An 8,995-nucleotide genomic window follows, 5' to 3' on the forward strand; every position below is an offset into this window, starting at 1 on the left:
AAGCATTAAATAGTTAAACAGCCTTTGGAAAACAAGTGTTCTTCTCTACTGAGGATGATACTATTATTTTTATTAGTAAACTACTTCTGGTCATTTTGGAACAACACACACTGGGGCCTATCAGAGGATGGAAGGTAGGAGGAGGGAGAGAAGCAGGAAAAATAACTAATGGACACTAGGCTTAATACCTGGGTGATGAAACAACCTGTACAACCACCCGTATGACACATATTTACTTATGTAACAAACCTGCACATCCTGCACATGTACCCCTGAACTTAAAAAAATGTTTAAGGAAAAACTTCAGAAAATCTGGGAAGAGCACTACAGCTACCACACCAGAGAAAAGTAACTCTGTAGGAAAAGATTTAATAGTGAACCAGCAATTGAATGTTTTTTTTTCTACTTAAAATGATGAAATTTATTATCTTACCATGGGGCTTTAATATCAGCCTCAGAAAAGGGCAGTAAAGCTACTGTTAGAACTGGATTGCTAGCTGTAGCTTTGGGAGCCTCAAAAATGAGGACTTGGTTTATTTTCACTTCTGACATCAAATACTGTTGCTGTTTGTTTTGAAATATTTCCTCTTGGTATCAGCCATAGCCCTGGAAGGGCTGACAAGTAGGATACATGTCTCAGGTTTTGGGGCGGAGTCACAAGCAAAAGATAACTTTAATGATCACTGTCTTTTGGCATGGAGTTCAAGAGTTACTTTAAATTTCTTAACCAGAAAGGAGAGGACCAAATGCCAATCGGCTCTATCACACATCCTTTCACAGAACTATTGGTAAAGCAATCAAATGCATAAATGACAGAAATGATAGATGTTGGCTCCTTTATTGCTATTTAATGCAGACAAAGCATGTTCTTTCCCAAGATTAGATTTTGTGACGAGACTTTTTCTTTTAGTCGTTATATAATATGAATGGTTATTTGTCAAAGGAGTTATATTTGTCTTTGGCTGTTGCAGAAATCTCAGAGGAAAAATCCTCAGCCTTGATTTTACTTTCAAGAAGTACATAAACATTAACAGTGAGTTTTTTCTTTCAAAATAGGTTTTGTTTTGACTTTGAAAGCCTCACAATTTCCTCAAAGCATTCTAATATTTGGAATAAGTATATAAAATATTGCAGGGTACTTGTATTGCTCTTCCATCATAATTCAGGGCAAAAATTTCTACAGAAAGTCTGAGGGTAGGTTCCTTCTGTTTTTCTCTCTACTATTTCCAGTTTTGCCAAGTTGCCTTGATGCTGTGATCCTGGGGAAATGATGCCGGTACCGTGCATGGCTGAGTTAGGGTGTCCACGAGACCAGTTGAGACCATCATTGTTGTTACGATGGTTAATAAAAGAGAGTCACAGAGTGCTTAAGGCTGGGAGGGATGGACCATATTAACTATACAATCCTGTTATTTTTCAAATGGGAAACTATGGAGCAGGAAGATGAAGGTACCTGTCCAGGTCATATAATCAGCTAGCGTGAGAGTTGTGATCCAGGCTTAGTCTCCATCAAGCAATTTTCTCAGTAATTTCCCAGGATCCTAAACTCTTCACTCTTCACTCTTTCCCCTGCCTATACACAGGGCCTCGTTCGGTCATCCAGGCTAGGATGAAGTGGCTCAATACTAGCTCACTGCAGCCTGAACTCCTGGGCTCAAGCAATCCTCCCACCTCAGCCTCCTGAGTAGCTGAGACTACTGGTGCGTGCCACCATGCCCAGTTAATTGTTTGTTTATTTATATTTTTGGAGAAATGGGGCTCACTACATTGCCCAGACTAGTCTCAAACTTCTGGCCTGAAGCCATCTTCCTGCCATGGCCTCCCAAAATGCTGGGATTACAGGTATGAGTCATCGCACCTGGCCAAATACTTCACTCTTTACTTGCTTCCATTCCATTCCATTCTGCTCTTTGAATATATTGAGTGAGTGGGATTTTCTCACCTTGAGTCTTGGCATTCTCTGAATAGTTTTTACTTGGACTTACTCTTTTGGAATTTTAGTTCTTGACAACCTAGAGAAGGACTCCCTTCTCTAGTTCCCCGCTCTTTCCCTTTACTCCTACTGCTGCTACTTCTGCTCCTACCAAATGACTTCTGGAAAAGACAAAACTGTTGAGAAAGATTCATCAGTGGTTGCCAGAAGTTCAGGGGAAGGCAGAGAAGGAAGACTAGGTGAAATCAGGGTTTTACAGAACAGTGAAACTATCAGTGAATAATACTGCAATGGTAGAATCATGAGAATATGCATTCGTCAAAATCCATAGAACTTTGTCACACAAAGAGTGAATCTTAATATATATGCAAATTATTTTTTATAAATAGAAAGTCAGGGGATTTCAGGAAGCAATGTGACAAGTGGATACTCCCAAAGTAGGGCGCCTTGTCAGACTCAGTTCTTTGAACAAACGGAAATTGGAAAAGCCTCAGAACCAAGGTCTTTCTGAACTTCTCCTGCCTTTCTGTTTCCCACCCAATTTTATTCCCCAGTGAGAATCTTAGAAATCAGAATTCTTCTTCCCTAAGGTGGGGCATAAAAACCAGAACCTCTCTCTTCCAAAGCAAGCCATTAAATCTAGACAGGCCACTGTCTCCAGGCTGACTTCTCCTTTAAAGACTCTTATTCCAGAGGGGTTCTGTTCCATACCTGGGGAGATGAAATGCTAAGCGGAGAGGCCAAGAAAAATCTGAACAGGCAAGCCTTACTGCATTTGGTCTCAGTCTGTTGTCATTGGATCATACTCTTGTGTCCAATCACATTTCTACACGACTGTCTGTTCTTCATCAAACCTAAGCATAAAATAGTTTTCCCTGGGTCTTTGGATCTTTATTTCTGAAGGCTCCTATGTCACATAAAATTTTGATGACATAAATTTGGTATGCTTTTCTCTGGTCAACCTGTCCTTATAGGAGAATCAATCATGACCCTTATGATGGGTGAGAAAAGTGATCACACCTTTCTGCCCCTACAAGAGAGAAAATAAATACCATGAATGTGTGAAACAACCTCACTGAAGGGAGTAAGGGAAAAAGATGCTGACACAAATAAGTTTGAAAACCAGTGGAGTGTGCAATACCAAAAACAAAAGGAGTTGGTCATAAGTCCTGTACTCTCATTAACAAGATTGTTTCTCATTGGGTATGGGTTAATAATTCTGACACTGCTATACCTGTATACTAGAATTGATCAATTATGTGAATGAACGGTGGATGGTGGGAACAAGGTTTCTGACTGTTGGGTTGGGAATTTACAGATAACTAAGAGGAAGAGTCTGGAATGATCTATATGGTAATGGATAAGAGTTGGAGACATTGGTGGGAACTCATGTTTAGATGGTTACATACAGAAATATTTATAGATATGTGTATTTCTATGGGTATATATAAGAAATGACACCTTAGTACCAACAAGCATACCGAACACCCAATCCTGGTTTCTAATATCATTCTCCGACAAAAAGAAATAGAGCTTCTGGGAGAAATGACTGCTTCTAGGACTGGGGCATGTACAAGATAAGCTTGGAACATTTGTAGTTCCAGAGAGTTATGAAGTGAACAGAAAACCAAACAAAAACAAATCCAAACCTACATTGATAGGGATATGTCAAAGGGTCACAGGAGCCAACAAAAAGAGCTTTCAATGGCCAAAGCTAGAAAAAGGTGAGGAAAAAATGAAGTAAAGTAGTATTGGACCACAACCCGAAGTATGAAATAAGTATTCATGAGTCCATAATTATATAAGTAAATAATTGAATAAATTAATAAGCAGAGGAGGAAAAATCTCCCGCACAGAGGAACAACAAGTAATCTATGAAGACACTCTACCCTAAAAGAGAGGCAGTATAATTCTTCACTCCTGAAGTTTGGGCTATGCATTGTGATTTCCTTCTAAAGAACACAGCATTAAAAAGGGAGGTAGGGGAGTGGAGGAACTCTACAGTGGAGAAAACTGATAAACATTATTTCAACTGGATGATCAAGGTCAGTATCACTAGTCACAAATCAGGTTGATAATATGTACCCTTGTTATGACATCATGAAATTAACACTTTACCTCTGTGATTTATCTCCCCCAAATACATGACTCCAGTCTAATCACGATGAAAACATCAGATAAGTCGCAATAGGGCAGCATCCTACAATACACGTGAGGAGTACTCCTAAAACCTTTAAAGGTCATCAAAAACAAGGAAAATCTGAGAAACTGTCACAGCCAAGAGGTGCCTATGGAATTATGACAACTAAATGCAATGTGGTATCCTGTATGGAATCCTGGAACAGAAAAAGGACACTTGGTGAAACTAAGAAGATCTGAGCAACTATGGACTTTGGTTAATCCTATATCAATATGGTTTCATTAATTATAACAAATGTGCCATACTAATCTAAAATGTAATAATGTTTGTGTGTGGAAGGAGAAGGGTTATGGAAACTCTCTGTACTATCTTCTCCATTTTGTAAATCTAAAACTGGTCTAAAAATAAAGTTTATTAAAATATTGATTGCATTAAAAAGGTCAGTTATTGATATCCTTAAAATCCCCTGTTATTTAATATGTTTATTATTTTTATTCGAAGGTAATTCATTTTATTATAGGAAATGTGAGGAAACAAAGTATATTGGGGTAAAATAAACACCGCAAACCATTATATTAAGTGTAACTCTTATTAACATTTTTTTACTGCTTATCCTCTTTTTTAGATATACATGGGATTTCATGATTTTTGCTTTTTAATAAGTTGAAGATGTATCAGATATGACATTAATATTAGGCAATCCCCTTTCTTCATGTTGCATGGGGTTTGTTTCTTTTTCTTTGTTTTTTTAATTATACTTTAAGTTCTGGGGTACATGTGCAGAACATGCAGTTTTGTTACATGTGCTATTGTGGTTTGCTGCACCCATCAACCCACATACATTAGGTATTTCTCCTAATGCTATCCCTCCACTACCCCCCACCCCGCAATAGTGTGATGTTCCCCTCCCTGTGTCCATGTATTCTCATTGTTCAACTCCCACTTATGAGTGAGAACATGCGGTGTTTGGTTTTCTATTCTTGTGATAGTTTACTGAGAATGAAGACTTCCAGCTTCATCCATGTCCCTGCAAAGGACATGAACTCATCCCTTTTTATGGATGCATAGTATTCCATGGTGTATATGTGCCACATTTTCTTTATCCAGTCTATCATTGATGGACATTTGGGTTGGTTCCAAGTCTTTGCTATTGTGAGGAGTGCCGTAATAAACATACATGTACATGTGTCTTTATAGTAGACTGATTTATAATCTGTTGGGTCCATACCCGGTAATGGGATTGCTGGGTCAAATGGTATTTCTAGTTCTAGGTCCTTGAGGAATCGCTGCACTGTCTTCCACAATGGTTGAACTATTTTACATTCCCACCAACAGTGTAAAAGTGTTCCTATTTCTCCACATCCTCTCCAGCATCTGTTGTTTCCTGACTTTTTAATGATCACCATTCCAGCTGGCATGAGATGGTATCTCATTGTGGTTTTGATTTGCATTTCTCTAATGACCAGTGATGATGAACATTTTTTCATATGTTTGTTGGCTGCATAAGTGTCTTCTTTTGGGAAGTGTCTGTTCATATGCTTTGCCATTTTTAATAGGGTTTTTTTTTTCTTGTAAATTTGTTTAAGTTCCTTGTAGATTCTGGATATTAGCCCTTTGTCAGATGGATATATTGCAAAAATTTTCTCCCCTTCTGTAGGTTGCCTGATCACTCTGATGATAGTTTCTTTTGCTGTGCAGAAGCTCTTTAGATTAATTGGATCCCATTTGTCAATTTTGGCTTTATAATGTTGCCATTGCTTTTGGTGTTTTAGACATGAAGTCTTTGCCCATGCCTATGTCCTGAATGGCATTGCCTAGGTTTTCTTCTGTGGTTTTTATGGTTTTAGGTCTTATGTTTCAGTCTTTAATCCATGTTGAGTTTATTTTTGTATAAGGTATAAGGAAGGGCTCAAGTTTCAGTTTTTCACATATGGCTAGCCAGTTTTCCCAACACCATTTATTAGATAGGGTATCTTTTCTGCATTGCTTATTTGTGTCAGGTTTGTCAAAGATCAGATTGTTGTAGATGTGTGGTGTTATTTCTGAGGCCTCTGTTCTGTTCCATTGGTCTATATATCTGTTTTGGTACCAGTACCATGCCGTTTTGGTTTTTGTAGCCTCGTAGTATTGTTTGAAGTCAGGTAGCATGATGCCTCCAGCTTTGTTCTTTTTGCTTAGGACTGTCTTGGCTATGTGGGCTCTTTTTTGGTTCCATATGAAGTTTAAAGTAGTTTTTTCGAATTCTGTAAACAAAGTCAGTGGTAGCTTGATGGGGATAGCATTGAGTCTATAAATTTCTTTGGGCAGTTTGCCACTTTCACGATATTGATTCTCCCTATCTATGAGCATGGAATATTTTTCCATTTGTTTGTGTCTTCTGTTATTTCCTTGAGCAGTAGTTTGTAGTTCTCCTTGAAGAGGTCCTTCGCATCCCTTGTAAGCTGTATTCCTAGGTATTTTAATTCTCTTAGTAGCAGTTGTGAATGGGAGTTCACTCATGATTTGGCTCTCTGTTTGACTGTTATTGGTGTATAGGAATGCTTGTGACTTTTGCACATTGATTTTGTATCCTGATACTTGGCTGAAGTTGCTTATCAGTTTAAGGAGATTTTGAGCTGAGGCGATGGGGTTTTCTAAATATACAATTATGTCATCTGCAAACAGAGACAATTTGACTTCCTTTTTTTCCTATTTGAATACCATTTATTTCTTTCTCTTGCCTGATTGCCCTGACCAGAACTTCCAATACTATATTGAATAGGAGTGGTGAGAGAGGGCATCCTTGTCTTGTGCCGGTTTTCAACTCACACCCCCATATCTAACAACATGGCTTTCTCAACTTTTAAAGGATAACAGCCATCCATTGGTTTTAGGACCCAAAAATTTTGGTGCAATTCCAAATAAAAGTAATAACCATGTATACTACCATAACCATCCTAACCCTAACTTCTTTAATCCCCCCATCATTGTTACCTTCATCAGTCCTGACAAAAGGAATTCATAGCCACACTATGTAAAAACAATTATCGCATCCACCTTTATTATCAGCCTACTCCCCATAATAATATTTATATGTCTGGACCAAGAAGTCATCATCTCGAACTGATGCTGAACAACAACCCAAACACTACAACTCTCACTAAGCTTTAAACTAGACTATTTCCCCACAATATTTATCCCTGTAGCACTATTCGTCACTTGGTCTATTATAGAATTTTCACTATGGTACATAGACTCAGACCCAAACATTAATCAATTTTTCAAATATCTACTTATTTTCCTAATCACTATACTAATCCTAGTTACCGCTAACAACCTATTTCAACTCTTCATTGGCTGAGAAGGCGTAGGGATTATATCTTTCCTACTCATCGGCTGATGATATGCTTGAACAGATGCCAATACAGCAGCCATCCAAGCAATTCTATATAACTACATTGGTGATATTGGTTTTATCCTAGCCCTAGCATGATTCCTCCTACACTCCAACTCATGAGAACCACAACAAATACTCCTCCTAAACACCAACTCCAATTTCCTCCCACTAATAGGTTTTCTATTAGCAGCAGCAGGAAAATCAGCTCAACTTGGCCTGCATCCCTGATTCCCCTCAGCCATAGAAGGCCCAACCCCCGTCTCAGCCCTACTCCACTCAAGCACCATAGTCGTAGCTGGGGTCTTCCTACTCATCTGCTTTCACCCCTTGGCAGAAAACAACCCACCAATCCAAACCCTCACACTATGCCTAGGTGCTACTACTACTCTATTTACAGCAGTCTGTGCTCTTACACAAAACGACATCAAAAAAATCGTAGCCTTCTCCACTTTGAGCCAACTAGGACTTATAGTAGTCACAGTCGGCATCAACCAGCCATATCTAGCATTTCTACACATCTGTACCCACGCTTTCTTTAAAGCCATGTTATTTATATGCTCCGGATCCATCATTCATAACCTCAATAACGAACAAGATATTCGAAAAATAGGAGGACTGCTCAAAATTATACCCCTTACTTCAACCTCCCTTACTATCGGCAGCCTAGCACTCGCAGGAATGCCTTTTCTCATGGGTTTCTATTCCAAAGACCTCATCATCGAAACCGCAAACATATCATATACCAACGCGTGAGCCCTGTCTATTAATCTTATCACCACTTCCTTAACAAGCGCGTATAGCACTTGAATAATTCTCCTCACTCTAACAGGCCAACCCCATTTCCCAACCCTAACTAACATCAACGAAAATAATCCTACCCTGCTAAACCCCATCAAACGCCTCACAATCGGAAGCCTATTCGCAGGGTTTCTCATCACCAGCAACATTTCCCCCACATCCCTTCCCCAAATAACAATCCCGCTTCACCTAAAACTCGCAGCCCTAACCATCACCTTCTTAGGACTTCTAACAGCCCTAGACCTCAACTACTTAACCAATAAGCTCAAAATAAAAAACCCACTGTATACATTTTACTTTTCCAACATACTTGGATTTTACCCTATCATTATTCACCGCACAGTCCCCCGCCTAAGCCTTCTCATAAGCCAAAACCTATCTCAACTTCTATTAGACCTAATTTGACTAGAAAAACTAATACCCAAAATAATTTCACAACACCAAACCTCTGCCTCCATCATTATCTCAACTCAAAAAGGCATAATCAAACTTTACTTCCTCTCTTTCTTCATTCCACTCCTCCTAACCCTCCTTCTAATTACATAACCTATTACCTCGAGCAATCTCAATTACAATATATACACCAACAAACAATGTCCAACCAGTAACTAACACCGATCAACGCCCATAGTCATATAAAGCTCCCGCACCAATAGGATCCTCCCGAATTAACCCTGGCCCCTCCCCTTCATAAATTGCTCAACTTCCCACACTATTAAAATTTACCACCACCACCACCCCATCATAT

At 39.0% G+C, this 8,995-nt stretch overlaps 1 long non-coding RNA gene and 1 pseudogene across 1 annotated transcript in view; both read left to right on the forward strand.

The window, feature by feature from the left end:
* Positions 1–4,498, forward strand: part of LOC129050576 (uncharacterized) — a 45,648-nt gene extending 41,150 nt beyond the window's left edge. The window contains exon 5 of the long non-coding RNA XR_008514250.1: positions 4,088–4,498. This is a non-coding gene — a long non-coding RNA (uncharacterized LOC129050576). The remainder of the gene's footprint in view (positions 1–4,087) is intronic.
* A 2,399-nt stretch (positions 4,499–6,897) lies between these two features.
* Positions 6,898–8,793, forward strand: LOC129050115 (NADH-ubiquinone oxidoreductase chain 5-like; annotated as a pseudogene).
* Positions 8,794–8,995: the final 202 nt, after the last annotated feature.

Source organism: Pongo abelii, chromosome 16 (genome assembly GCF_028885655.2).
Source record: "Pongo abelii isolate AG06213 chromosome 16, NHGRI_mPonAbe1-v2.0_pri, whole genome shotgun sequence".
Classification (NCBI taxonomy): domain Eukaryota; kingdom Metazoa; phylum Chordata; class Mammalia; order Primates; family Hominidae; genus Pongo; species Pongo abelii.